Raw genomic sequence first — 15713 nt, 5'->3', positions numbered from 1 at the left:
TACTAAAAATTGAATAAACGAATCAAACAACGAATCACTCACACGAATAAATTCATTCGTGAATGATTCAACAAAAATTATTCAATTCGTTCGCGAATGATTCCCCAACGATTACCGATTCATTTCGTTCGCGAATGATTCACTAAAAATTATTCAATTCGTTCGTGAATGATTTAACAGAAATTATTCAATTCGATCGTGAATGATTCGACAAAAATTAAATAAACGAATCAATTCGTTCGCGAACGAGTCACTTATAGCCTTCGAATAAATTCGTTCGTGAATGATTCACCAAAAATCAATCAATTCGTTCGCGAATGATTCACCAACAATTATTCAATTCGTTCGCGAACGAATCACTTACACGAATAAATTTGTTCGTGATCGCGAATGATTCACCAAAAATGATTGAATTGGCAATTCATTCGCGAATGATTTACCAAGAAGATTATTCAATTCGTTCGCGAATGATTCGCCAAGAATTGAATAAGCGAATCGATCCGTTCGGGAACGAGTCACTTACACGAATAAGTTCGTTCGTGAATTATTTACCAAAAACTATTCAATTCATTCGGGAATGATTTAACAGAAATTATTCGATTCGATCGTGAATGATTCGCTAAAAATTAGATAAACGAACCAATTCGTTCGCGAACGACTGAACGAGTCACTTATAGCCTTCGAATAAATTCGTTCGTGAATGATTCACCAAAAATTAATCAATTCATTCGCGAACGATTAACCAAAAATTATTCAATTCGTTCGCGAATGATTCACTAAAAATTATTCAATTCGTTCGTGAATGATTTGCCAAAAATTGAATAAACGAATCAATTTGTTCACGATCGAGTCACTTATAGCCTTCAAATAAATTCGTTCATTAATGATTTACCAAAAAATTTTTAATTCGTTCGCGAACGAGTCACTTATACGGATAAATTTGTTTGTGAATGACCCACCAAAAATTATTCAATTCGTTCCGTCGTTCTCGTTCGCGAACGAATCATCAACAATTATTCGATTCGTTCGTGAATGATTCTCTAAAAATTGATTATTCCGTTCGCGAATGATTCACCTAGAAATCAATCAACTTGTTCGATCATCAATCGTTCGTGAATGATTCGATTAGCTTCGCCCGAAACCAGATCAATTCCTGCACAAGAGGTTCCCAAAAACTGAATCAATTCGTTCATGAATAATTCACTTGAAAACTGCACATTAATTCGTCATCAATAAAAAAAATACGTAACATGTCGAATTGTCGATAAATTATCCTTAGTAGGTAGGTGTAGGTACATATATGCCTTTCCTTTGATGACTATGCGTAAATTAATTCATCCGTTTGCGAGTGATTCACTAAGAAATCAATCAATTTGTTCGTTCAATCACCAATCGTTCTTAAATGATTCCATTCGATTGTAAACAGATCAATTTCCATACAAATGTTTCAAAAAAAGTGAATCAATTCGTTCTTAAAAGATTTTTATTTGACGAAAAGTCGGTCTTCTCACGCAAGTGTTTTTTTCCATCGAGTTCATAAGCAATTATCATTATCTATGTAATAAATTTGCCAGTAAAATTAATTCAATTATTTTTTAATACGAATAATAAAATGATACACGTAAAAATTAAAATACAAAAATACAATTTAAAAAAAATCGGTAGGTAAACAACATAAGAATAAGTCAGGATTTCAATAATCAGACCTCGGCAACTCCTCTACATCCTTCCGAGTAAAAAACAACGGGAAAGTTGCTCATTATGTTCCTCAATTTTATCTTCATCTCCACTTAAATACCACCTCAAAAAAATCTACGAACTTGTCCTAAATTTTTTCAACTTCATCACTATATCTACACTCTTTTTTATACTCGCCTGCTCCATTTGCACCAAAAAACGATAAATACACATCATAATTATACTGATATAACAATTCATTGAATTAGTGATTACGTTGACTCAGGTAGAATCCTCGCTTACGGCGAAATTCGACCCCAGCACATATTCGTCGTTTCAACTTCCTTATTTTGTTCAAATCGTCGCAGCAAAGGGACAAAAAGCCATTCAGTTTTTCAAAAAATTCACTTGTTATCAACGAGACGCCCCATCCAGCGATATTTTCATATTTCGACATGACGTTTTCTTTAAACAACGTAATTTCGTCATCGTTTCCAAAACACAATTTCATCAATTCGAGCGAATCTGCGACCGGCGCGTAACCGATCAAATTAAACCAATATTTATGCCACAGTGCGTTTCTCTCTTCAAAAGTAGAATCTTGCAGCACTATCGTCAGATATTTGATTTCTGCATGGCCAGAATCGCTGAGAAATGACGGATCATTCAATACCACATTATCTAACGCCGATCGTTGTAAATGCTGAGGAGCACTCTTCCATATATCATAGAACAAAGCACTCGACAGAGAAACCTTTTCGGGGTACTTAGCTTGAGCATGTAGCACGTATTCGATAAAAAGATTGAAATCACTTGTAATGATCTTGTTCCGAATGCACATCCAAGGTGGAAGAACATCAAATCGTGCTGGATCAAACTCCAACAGACACCACATAAATTCAACACTTTTTGCCTCCAGGAATATCTCAAGTTGATGTTGGTTTAGTCTCGATAAAATAAACCTACAGAATAATTCCGGCCAACAAATAAACTTATCGATAGCCACTAGTGTCTGTCTGTCAGTGGGTAAACGATCCCAAAAATACTTAATAGATGGAGAATGACGATGGATCCTCCATTTACATTTACGAAGCACCACCTCGTCGACAGATTCATCAGGAGGTGGGGGTATCTTGATTAGTTCGTTTCTAAGGTAGCAGATCCAGTAATACAGTTCAGGACGAGTGTCGAACTCGATATCGTTTAAATTCAATTTCGCGCTAACCGATGGCCATATCCTTTTGATATCGTCTTCGAAGCAATAAAAACAAGCAATCTTGAATTTTTCATTGATATCTAGTCGATCGCACAACAGCATTCGTTTGGCTGTACGCACGTGGTGAATGGTGCCATTCCAGTCGCATGCAAAATCTTGGAAACGGCTTAAAATATTAGCTGGAAAGGCAGAAGATGGAGTGAATACTTTGAAGCGATGACTGCTCAGCCATAGCTTCATCGACTCTCTGAATGTGTTGATATATTGCTGCAGTAAATCGTTAATCGCAGATGGCAAATTGGGAATCACATTTTTCAACTTAATGTTATTGTTTAAATCCAATTCTTGAAAAGGCTCACTTTCGATTTGTGTGCGGATATGTTCACGCCATAATTCTGCAACAACTACGATACAGGAGATTTCTTGAAGAGTGACAGGGCTGGGAAACATCAGGTCATACGCATTGGGTACGGTTTCATCCATGTTGATTATGATATGGGCCTATCCTTGAGATTTAAAGAGCTTCTCATGGAAATAAAATAAGTAATAGATTTAATCGATACTTGAAATAATTAACACCAGCAGGAACATAATTTGAGAAACGAGACTGCACAGTGAACATTCAACAGTAACAGGCAACAGTATCAAACACCACCTCATGGTCTCGAATTGGAGAACTGCATCAGGTCTCTACAACAGCGCCATCTAGTGCTGTATAAAACAAACTTTGATTCGTTTGAGCAACTGGTTTCATTGGTGACGTCAGAAGACCTGTCCAGCAAACGTCATCACTCATCTGGCTCACCTTGCCCCACCCCTTAAATCAACTTCTTACTAACAAGTTTTTCATATTTTTGTTTCAATGGAATTTTTTCAAAATTGTGTCTTAAACTCTCAACCTCAACTCTGAAGTTCTCAGGCTGTCTTTTAAAATTCTCTAAAAAGTTTGAAAATCATATGTACGTATAACAGGTGGTTTAGGTAATTGAATATCTACTATTTACAATTAAAATTTTTTTTGGTGGCGGGGTCAAGTCCCACCAAACCCCGAAAATCCCATCGTCGTGGCTTGTAACCACTTTCAATTTTCAACTTCAAATACAATCAACCTTTCTGCAAATGGTAATATGCGAAAATTGTACAGATTATTTTTTCAGATCCATCGCCGTGGCTCATCATTCCCGCGTTTAAAAGAGACCTTTTTTTTTGAGAAAAAGAAAACATTCAAATGGTAAGTATTTGATGACCTCAACTTTGAAAATTGAAAAATTATTGATCTGTTACCAGTAAAAAAATTTTTAGTTTTTTCTTTCTTACGTCGTGGATGGTACAGTTTGGTATTTCGTCGTGGCTATCGTGATATTTTTGTCCACGCTGAAGGAAAGTACAAATTTTTTAATTTGGGCATTTCCTTTACTTCTATCAAAATTCAAAAAATTTGAATTTAATTGCAGAATTTTATAATGAGCATATTGAAGGACTGATATTTTTTAAGTGCTAAAGCAATATTAATCAATTCATTATTTTCTGAAGTTCGAAATAAACGATGCTAGAGTGTTCTAAAAATAAGAGAGTTCCATTTAAGGTAAAGGAATCATTCATGAACGAATTGATTAACTTTATAAACAAACTATTCAAGTGCAAATGCCCAAATGGATTCATTTTTGGCGAATCATTCGTCAACGAATTGATCAATTTTTCAATGTATGAATAAATTCCTTCGCAAGAGAATCACTTATACAAGTCGACCAGTTGCGGAGAATTCCGCAACAAATTCTACATAAAATGTACATGACATGACGTCATTGACGTCATTGTAAAAAATAATGAATTTTGTGTCAATCAATTCTCCATTATTTTTTAGAAGTTAATTTCAATAATTTAAACAAAATACTCTTGAACTTGGCTATTATGCAGGTGCAGGAGAATAATGGATAAAAATTTCCAAGTGAAGAATTGCAGAAGTTTGTTTTTTTCACTCAACATCCATCTACCTATAGCTGGACCCCATAATTTTTTCAATTTTTTTGTACCATAATTAAGGGAATTTCATCTTCTTTCCATTGATACAAATAATTTTTTTTAAAGATCTGCAAATACTATCCTTCTTTAAAAAAAAAGAACTTTGTGTAGAAAACTGCTTAGGAAAAAAAGGTGGCCAGTGAGATGGACCTGGGTGGACCGCGATGTGCACTGAGAAATCGATTTGAGTTTTCTCAAAATCCATCTCGAGCACTTCATAACTTTTTTTTTATGTCATAACAAAAAAATGAATTATCTTTCCGTTGATAATTACACATTTACCAGGGATGTGAGTCAGATCAGAATTCAGAATTTTAGCCTTAACCATAATCTGAGTTGGCCCAAAAATTTTCGTAATTGTAGAAAAAATTGTTATCCAAAAAAAATCTGAAGCAGAACCCTTATCCTGAGCCTAAATGGGTCAATCGTCAATTCTTTCCAGTTATCCAGTTACAGAAAAGTTATTCCTATTCCCTAGTAAAAAAAACACAATGGTTTGTTGGTTTCAAATGAAAATATCATAGGGTATTTCTATAGTATTTTGAAACCATTGGTATTTTTTTTATCAGGGGTTTCTCTCATGAATTCGTTGGTTTTTCATTTAAAAATTTTTTTGAATCAAATAATCAATTACCTACCTAAATAAAAAAAATGCACGAAAAAAAATTATGAATTTTTCATTTTCTGCAAGCTGAACCAAGGGTGCAAACAAAATTAAATTCGGTCAATTAAGTCAATTTATTTACTCACTATTTATTTATATTTTCTACCCATTTTCTAAAACATCGCCCTCCTCCAAAAAAAAGGTCATCTTCAGGTCATGTGAAGCCCAGCAAAAAAAGTTATGTACCTGAAGCGATTGTTGTGAAATTCGCAAAAAATAGTTCAAAACTTCAAAAGTCATACAGTCACAGTGAGCTCAAAGTCAAAGGTCTGGTAAAAAATCATATTCTTATCGAAATCTATGAAATGATGCTTCTGGATCTGGAAGAATTGCCTCTTTACAGTCTTTACACATTATATAACGTTTCAGATCAGTTGTTTTCTTTTCTGTTGAAAAATCTGCATATTTTCATTTGTTAAATAACACCTAAGCCGAAAATTTTGCGATTTTATTTTATTTTATGTACCTATTTGCAGTACTTTATGTGTTCATTTTTTTTTCAACATCTTTCTCCAATCTCCAATCACCATTATTTCAAGAAATGATGACGATGTATATTGTTTTGATTATTGTATGACAAATTGACGAAAATTAGAAAAATTTAATTTAATTACTCGTATTAATAGAAGTCTCATTCAAATTCAACAAAATCTCATCTTTTCAAAAACGAAAAAAATTAAAATGCCTTCGTATATGACGTTAGGCAAATATCAATCAAGGTTGATGTCTTGATGTTTCCAAGGTTTTAAAATGATAGAGGTACTCCGGATCTATTTTCGTGATCCTTGTGAGTTGACATTACCAGTCCCTGGAGTTGTGATTTCTATCAAATTTTAAAATACAATTTTTTCGAAATATGTAAATTTTCAAAATTAGTGAAGGGCATTCGCACAGCGACTGAAGTTTTAGTATGTCAAAATTAATTCGCAAAAACCAAAAACGACCGTACAATCGGCGCAAAAGGGAGACAAACGCTCCAACTTTTGAGTATTAATAGTTAGATGAATAAGTTCGTTCGCGAATGATTCACCGAAAATTAAATAAATGGATTGATTCGTTCGCGAACGATACATAAATAAATAAATTCGTTCGTGAATGATTCACCAAAAATTATTCAATTCGTTCGCGAATGATTCACTAAAAATTGAATAAACGAATCGATTCGTTCGCGAACGAGTCACTTATACAAATAAATTTGTTCGTGAATGATTCATCAGAAATTGTTCAATTCGTTCGTTCGTGATTCACTAAAAATTGTTCTATTCGTTCGTTCGTGATTCACTAAAAATTATTCAATTCGTTCGTGAATGATTCACCAAAAACTAAATAAACGAATCGATTCGTTCGTGAACAAGTCACTTACACGAATAAATTCTTTCGTGAATGATTCACCAAAAATAAATAAAATTATTCAATTCGTTCGCGAACGAGTCACTTACACAAATAGGTTTGTTCGTGAATGATTCACCAAAAACTAAATTTAAACGAATCGATTCGTTCGTGAACGAGTCACTTACACGAATAAATAAATTCTTTCGTGAATGATTTACCAAAAATTATTCAATTCGTTCGCGAATGATTCACTAAAAATTGAATAAACAAAACGATTCGTTCGCGAACGAGTCACTTACACGAATAAATTCGTTCGTGAATGATCCACCAAAACTTAATTAATTCGTTCGCGAATGATTTACCAAAAATTATTCAATTCGTTCACGAATGATTCACTAAAAATTGAATAAACAAAACGATTCGTTCGCGAACGAGTCACTTACACGAATAAATTCGTTTGTGAATGATCCACCAAAACTTAATCAATTCATTCGCGAATGATTTGCCCAGCATTATTCAATTCGTTCGCGAATAATTCACCCACAATTATTCAATTCGTTCGCGAATGATTCACCCACTATTATTCAAGTCGTTCGTGAATGATTCTCTAAAAATCGATTATTCCGTTCGCGAATGATTCACCTACAAATCAATCAAATTGTTCGATAACCAAACGTTTGTGACTGATTCGATCAGCTTCGCATAAAAACAAATCAATAATTCCTGCAAAAGAGTTTCCCAGAAACTGAATCAATTTGTTCACGAGTCATTCACTTGAAAACTGCATAAATTCGTCATCATTCAAAAAAAGAAAAAACAAAAACACGTGACATGTCGATAAATTAAGGTAGGTATATTCATAGTAAGTAGATGTATGTACACCTGACCTTACATACTTTGCACCTAAATCAATTCATCCGTTTGCGAATGTTTCACCACAAGAAATCAATCAATTTGTTTGTTCAATCACCAATCGTTTGTGAATGATTCGATTCGATTGTAAACAGAACAATTTCCATGCAAATATTTCAAAAAAAAGTGAATCAATTCGTTCGTAAAAGGTTTTTATTTGAAGAAAAGTCAGTCTTCTCAAGCATGGTTTTTTTTCCTGATCGAGTTCATAAGCAATTAAAATTATACCTACACGTAAAAATTGAAATACATACAATAAAAAAAAGTAGGTACCTACTTAAATGACATAAGAATACCTCAGGATTTCAAGGATCAGACCTAGGCAACTCTTCTAGACACTTCCGAGTAAAAAACAACTTCAATTGCTCCTCAATTTCATCTTCATCTCTACTCAAATATCACCTCAAAAAAATCATCGAACCTATCCAAAATTTTTTCCACTTCATCACTATTTACACTCTTTGTTATACTCGCCTGCTCTAATTGCTTCAAAAAAACGATAAATACACATCATAATATTATACTGATATAACAATTCATTGAACTAGTGATTACGTTAACTTAGAATCTTAGCCAAGGAAATCCGGCCTCAGCACATAATCGTTCTTTCAACTCACTCATTTTGTTCGAATCGGCGCAGCAAATGGACAAAAAGGCATTCAATTTTTCAAACAAACCACTTTTTATCAACGAGACGCCCCATCCAGCGATATTTTCATATTTCGACATGACGTTTTCTTTAAATAACGTAATTTCGTCATCATTTCCAAGACACAATGTCATCAATTCGAGCGAATCTGCGACAGGCGCGCAACCGATCAAATTGAGCCAATATTTACGCCAAAGTGCGTTTCTCTCTTCAAAAGTAGCATCTTGTAGTACTATCGTCAGACATTTGATTTCTTTGTCGTCAGATGGCCACATCTCATCGCTGAGAAATGACGGATCATTTAATACCACATTATCTAACGCCGATCGTTTTAAATGCTGAGGAGCACTCTTCCACATATCATAGAACAAAGCACTCGACAGAGACATCTTTTTGGGGAACTTGGCCAGTGAAAATAGCACATATCTGATGAAACGACTGAAATCTTTTGCATTGATCTTGTTTCGAATGTACATCCAAGGTGGAAGAACATCAAATCGTGCTGGATCAAACGTCAACAGAGACCACATAAAATCAATACTTTTTGCTCCCAGGAACGTCTCAAGTTGATGTTGGTTTAGTTTCAGTAAAATAAACCTGGTGAATAATTCCGACCGAGAATTAAACTCATGGATAACCATTCGTGACTGTTTATCGGAGGATAAACGATGCCAAAAATACTCAACAGATGAATGATGATGTTTGTCCCATTTGCCTTCACGAAGCATTACTTCGTCGACCGATTCATTACGTGGATTGGGTACCTTGTGTAGTTCGTTTCTGAGGTAGCAGATCCAGTAATACAGTTCGGGACGAGTTTGAAAATCAATAACATTTACAGTAGACTCCCGATTATCCGCCCTAATTGGGGCTGAAGGCCTGGCGGATAACGAAAATGGCGGATAATCCGAAATAACGTTTTCAGAGAAATTTGTTTCATTTGGGTGACATTTTTTAAAAAAATTTCCAGCTAAAAAACGAAAAACACTGGATTTTTTAGATAAAGTTTGAGAAAGTGAGCAGAAATGAGAAAAATATGCATTGAAACGAGTAAAAAGAGCAAAATATGCTGAAATATGCGCTAAAAACAGCCAAAATATGCAAATATGTATGCATCCGCCCTCAGTAGGTCGGATAACCCGGAGGAAAGGGCGGACAAAATTGGGTCGGATAAGCCGAAGGGCGGATAATCGAATGGCGGATAATCGGGAGTCTACTGTAAATCCATGTTCGCGTTCACCGATGGCCATATACGTTTGATATCGTCTTCCAAGCAATACAAACAAGCAGTCTTGAATTTTTCATCGCTATCCAGTCGATCGCTCAACATCATCCGTTTGGCTGTGCGCACGTAGTGAATAGTGCCATCCCAGTCGCATGCAAAATCATGGAAACGGCTCAAAATAATAGTTGAATTGCCATGAAACGAAGATAATACTTTATTGCGATGATAGAGCAACCATAATAACATAGAGTCTCTGTATATGTTGACATATTCCTCCAGTAAATCGTTAATCGTAGATGGCAACTTGGGAATAACATTTTTCAACTGAATACTCTCGAATAAATTCAGTTCCTCTAAACGTTCACTTTCGATCTGAGTGCAGATTTCTTCACGCCAGAATTCAGCAACAACTACGATAGTTGAAATTTTTTCAGGGTGACAGGGCTGGTATACATCAGGTCGTACACGTTGGATACAGTTTCACCCATGTTGAGTAGGAATATGTGCTTATTCTTGATTTGATGCACCCTCCGAGGGTAAAATCTGGAATTTAATAAAATGCTCGAAATGATACCTATCAGTGAACTAGATCCTGTAGTGTAGCAATAATAATGATACGAGTATTTCAAGTATTATCAAATCTTACTTACCATTATAGGATAAGATTAAAACTAGAAGTGGACTTTTTTGTTTTTTCAGCGTTCTAAATGAAAATGAACTAACAGAATCGAATCTAAAGAGCTTCTTATGGAAATTATAGAAAAAATTTACACTAAGTAGTACATGATTTGTTGAGAAACAAGACTTATCAACACCGAACCTCACAAACAAACCATGGTCTCATGTTGTAGAACTGCATCAGGTCTCTACAACAGCGTCATCTAGTGCTGTATAAAACAAACTACGATTCGTAGCAACCGCTTTCATTGGTGACGTCAGAAGACGCGTCCAGCAAACGTCATCTCATCTGGCTCACCTCACCTTGGAACCTTGGCTCACCACTTGAATCAACTACTAAGTAGGCTAACAAGTTTTTGATCTTTTTTTTAATAGAATTTTTTTCAAAATGTTGTCTCAAACTATCAACTTCAGCTCTCAAGCTCTCATGTTGTCTACAAATAAGAATGAATGATGGAGGATTTTTCATTAGGTATCATTATTTTGGAACACAGTTTTTAATAATTCAAAAATGACTTTTGACAAGGATTTTTTGCATTTTTGTCAAAAATTTGTCAAATTGCTATTTTTTCAGAAAAGTGAATTTTTTTATTTTCACCGCTTTCTCAGTTTTCCAAAGATTGCACACCCTGTTGCAGCTCATAGTCGGGGGGCCCTAATAAGGATCTATAGCACTCCCCCCCCGGTCGATCCTCCAGGCTGCCATTTTGATCGACAGGTCAGCCGAGATCGCAGATTGTGCGTTCCAACATAGGACTTCCACGAAATTTTTTAAAACGTGGGAACATTGTATTGAAATTAGTTTGCGGAATAAATTTCGGATTGCTAACTCCATTTTGATTAAATGGTTTGAAAATTTCAACTTTCAAAAATTTGGTGGAGACTCTAGTAATTTTCACTATTTTCAGAAAGTCGCTGGAGGCTCCAAAATGATTTGAACTCGCCTGAAGTCGTCTTCAGGGAGTATTAAAATTGGAGTGCAGAGTAAATTTAGGCTTTCCATCTGTGTTTGATGATATTTTGTGGAAGTTTCAAGTTTCAAAAATCCACTAGGGGCTCCAGTAATTTTCAAAAAGTCGCTGGAGGCTCCAAAACAACTTAAAATCCACCTGCAGTTGACTTCGTAGCGTATTGAAATTAGTTTGCAGAATGAATTTTGGCTTTCCAACTCCATTTGATGAAATTTTATGGGAATTTCGAGTTTCAAAAATCCGCTGGAGGCTCCAAAACTGCTCAAAACGGTTTGAAACAGTTTCCAATTGATTTGGCAGGTTGAAAATAGGCTATATCCCAAATTTCAGCTTTCTTGGTCAATTTGGTAAAATTTTGTTTTTTTTTATTTTTTCCCCTCATTTTTGACCCAAATTTGATTTTCAAAAATTCATCAAGAATCGAAAAAGGCATTTTAGCACTTGAAATTTTGACAGGTGATAAATTTTTGCTTGATCTTTTGAACTACCTACCTTTGTAAGTTTTAAAAAATTTGTGTGAGTCCTACGTTGGAATGCAAAATCTGCGATTTCGGCTGACCTGCCAATCAAAATGGCCGCCATTTTGTAAGTAGGGGCAATTTTTTTTAGGACAAGGGCTAGAAATATTTCTTAAGACTTCTCCTTCAAGAAAAAAGTTGTCCCGGAGGATCTACCGGGGGGGGGGGGGGGGTGCAATAGATCCTTATGCACCCCCCAAACCAATAGAGAATGACAGAATTTTTGAAAATGTTCAGCTCAACTTTAATTTGAGGATTTTATTCAGTCCACCAAAGTTCAAAATGGGAAGTATCCGCAACTTCATTGGGCAAATTTTAAGAAAATTTTAATTTTCAGAAATGTACTGGAGGCTTCAGTAGTCCAGTACTGCTCAAAATGGTTCGAAATTGTTTCCAATCGATTTGTGTGCTTGAAAAAAGGTATACAGGATTGCAGCTTTCTGGCGTCAATTTGGTAAAATGTTGACTTTCCACATTTTTGAGGCAAACTTGATTCTCAAAAATTCGCCTAAAATCGAAGGTCAATGATCTTCAGATGCTAGCTGGAAGTACAGATGACCTCGAGAAGCCGAACAAACGGGTCAATGACCTTTAAGAGACAGACAGACAGACGGGCAGACGACCTTGGACAGCCAGACAGGTACTCAGACAACCTCTACAGGCCAAGCAGGCAGATAGATGATCATGGAGAGGCTGTACAGGTGAGTCAGTGACCTCAAGAGGCTGGTCAATTGGGTCAATGACCTTTAAGAGACAGACAGACAGACAGACAGACAGACAGACAGACAGACAGACAGACAGACAGACAGACAGACAGGCTGGCACACGACCTTGGACAGCCAGACATGTACTCAGGCAACCTCTACAGGCCAGGCATAGGCAGGCAGATAGATGATCATGGAGTGGCTATACAGGTGAGTCAGTGACCTCAAGAGGCCGGTCAGATGGGTCAATGACCTTAACAAGCCAGACAAGCGACCCTGGGAAGTCATGCATTCGGATCATAGATCAGTGACCTTGAGATTTGATGATCAATCATAACACATTGGATCCAAGGAATGTAGACTGTGATCATGATCTGATTTGATGTGGATATACTGATTGTTTTCTGTCTATCACAAAATTTTGTTAGTAAGTATTCAAAGCAGCTTATGCAATGTGTGTTTCAACCTATTTTAACCTTTTTAAATCAGTTTTTCCTCTTTTCCAACGATTTTCACCGAAATTTCGCTATTTTAATTTTCAAAAATTCGTACTTATTCTAATGATGATGTGACTTTATATTAAAATTTGTAACTTTTTGAAAGTTTTGTGACATTTTGTAAATTATGAGTATTTCATTTTTTTATGGCTTTTAGGTATACATATATACCTACATATCAATCATTAGCTTTGTTTTTTCATTTATTGCATAATTTTACCTATCGATGCTTTAGCAATTTGTGCAATCAATTCCACAAAAATTTGCCAGCCCAATCGACCTGTACATAGACTAGCTTCATGATTGGAACTTCAGAGACGAGCGTTCCATAAAAATTTCCCAATTATTCAAAATCCTTCCATTACTCCTCGCCACCGTTCCCAAAATACCAACTCGATATCGCTTCACGACATCAAAATTGTGCACGATGCAGACAGAAACAAGCTACCCGATGCGGAAAAGCTTAACCTAATGTATTCAAAAAAGCTCATAAACGTAAATATGAGGCAATTTAAAAATACCATACCATACGGGTAACACCTACAACCGACTGTACGAGTATATGTGTAAGTATAGGAGGTACCTGGTATACCTTTCCCAGTATATAGACCTTTCTCGTATCCTTTTGCTCTATTTTGTACCCATCAGGATGGGTAAAAAGCTTAATTTTCTCACCTAAAGCTAGGTATCTCCGAGGATATAATACCTCTATACATATTTTTATCGACTTTGGTATCGAGCCCCTGACACTTGGAATACGTGTAAGAATGTATTAATGTGAGAAAACTCGGCTATACGTTGCTTCATTACCATGCTAATTACAAAATGATAAAATTTATTTGGTACAGGTGTTCGATATACGTTCGATTTTATTAACACTTATTTATAGTAGGTAGGTATGCTCGTAGCTCTTGAATACGTAGTCGAACTCGAGTTTATACCGAAAGAATGGAATTTTCAGAAAAGGACCGAGTTTTAAATCTAATCAGACCGAATGTAAGAGAAAAAAATACCTTTTTTATTTTTAAAAATATACCAACGATAATTAACGATGGAAAAAATAAATTTGGATAGGATATTTTTCAGAAATTCAGGCATAACTTTCAGATCTTTCTCTATCAACGAGAATTTTACCAAACACTCGATTCGACCACCCTCGAAACACTAAAAAAATTCAAAAATCATACCCCCTAGAGTTCAACTTCCACATTAATTCAACCTTTACATTAGTCGCGTGTAAAAAGCGTACATACTTCAAGAACACGCCGACGACAACGATGAATGAAGAGAAGTAGAAAGAGCGAGAAAGATATACAATTAAAGCCTATAGGAAAGAGAAAAAGAGCGAAAAAACAGAGGAAAAAATAATCCCCTACCGCAGACTTGAAGCCGCTCAGCACTTACGTTTCGCACGTAACCTAACCGAATGCAATGGCGTGGCGGCGGCTCGTTTAAATAATTAAAATTCTTCTTCGCGTAGTATACACGAGAAGAGAAATACAAAATTTCTTCTTCTCTTTGAAGCCATAAACGTGAATTTTAATTAAGTGCTTTAAAAGAAAATTTATGTAATAATTTAGCGGCGCGTCGAAAGTTTGCCGAAACTAAGGTGCTCTCTGGCGCCCCCCCTTCTGTACCCTTCATCCAGCTCGATATAAAACTTTGAAACACGAGTGATACATTGGCGTAATAGCTGATTATAAATTAAACGTTATAATAGTTACATGGCTGTGTTGTAAAAAGGGTGGATGTTAATGGGAGGAAGATGGTGCAGGGAAATATACAGTGTTTAAGAATTATAGCAAAATTTTGAAAAATATCATTCTGTTGGTTGATATGCAAGTATCTCTATTGTATAACTTGAAGTAGCCAAGTCTATTCAAATGTATTAGACCAGTTTGATGAGATCGAATCAGATCAGATTATCAGATCAGATCATCAGATCAGATCAAATTTGTTCTAGGGAACAAAATTTGGTCGAATTCGATTAGTTCAAATCTGATCAGATCCAATAGAGAAGACCTGATTTTATTTAATCAGAACTTGATCGGATGAAAAATGTTTTATCAAACCATAATTTCGATCATATTGAAGTTGGTTAGATCGAATAGGTTCCAGAGTGGAAGATGATCAGACCAATGTTTTGGTCATATATTAGATCCATTCAGAACTGATCAAGTGATCAGAATTGTTTCATCAATCTGATCAGAGATCAATGGTTGTTATAGGATTAAGGTCTGTTTAAATATGATCAAATCCAGTAAGGGTGATTTGATTGGCACTGATCAGATTAGATCTCATCCGTTCATCCATTCAACCATTCATCCAAGCATAAAATATTGTATGAACTAACATGAATTACTGAAATTTAATTTTGTTTTATGTTTTTATTAATTCATTCTTTCATCCAGTCGTTTTGTCTTTCCATCTTTCCACCCTAGTGAAAAAATACCAATGGTTTTTAAAATACCATAGGTTATCAATGATTAACCAACAGTTATTTTTTGACAATGACATGGGCATCTTTCTGTCTTCCCATCTTTGGGTCTTTACATATTTTTGTCTATTTGTCTTTTCATCGTTTCTTCTCTTCCTCTTTTTGTCTTATTGTTGATCAGATCTTATCAAACATAGGTAGGTACCTGTGA

General features: G+C 35.4%; 1 protein-coding gene and 1 long non-coding RNA gene across 3 annotated transcripts in view; both read right to left on the bottom strand.

The window, feature by feature from the left end:
- LOC135834409 (uncharacterized) overlaps positions 1-15713 on the bottom strand; it is a 532193-nt gene that overhangs the window by 39209 nt on the left and 477271 nt on the right. The gene's annotated exons all lie outside the window — the stretch shown is intronic.
- LOC135834384 (uncharacterized) lies at positions 7959-10511 on the bottom strand. Its single transcript, XR_010556662.1, has 2 exons — positions 10348-10511; positions 7959-10240 (listed from the first exon to the last, which is right to left on the bottom strand). It is a non-coding gene; the product is annotated as an uncharacterized LOC135834384 (long non-coding RNA).

This window comes from Planococcus citri, chromosome 2 (genome assembly GCF_950023065.1).
Source record: "Planococcus citri chromosome 2, ihPlaCitr1.1, whole genome shotgun sequence".
Taxonomy (NCBI): domain Eukaryota; kingdom Metazoa; phylum Arthropoda; class Insecta; order Hemiptera; family Pseudococcidae; genus Planococcus; species Planococcus citri.
The sequence above is the reverse complement of the archived record's forward strand: the minus strand, read 5'-3'. Positions and strand labels throughout refer to the sequence as shown.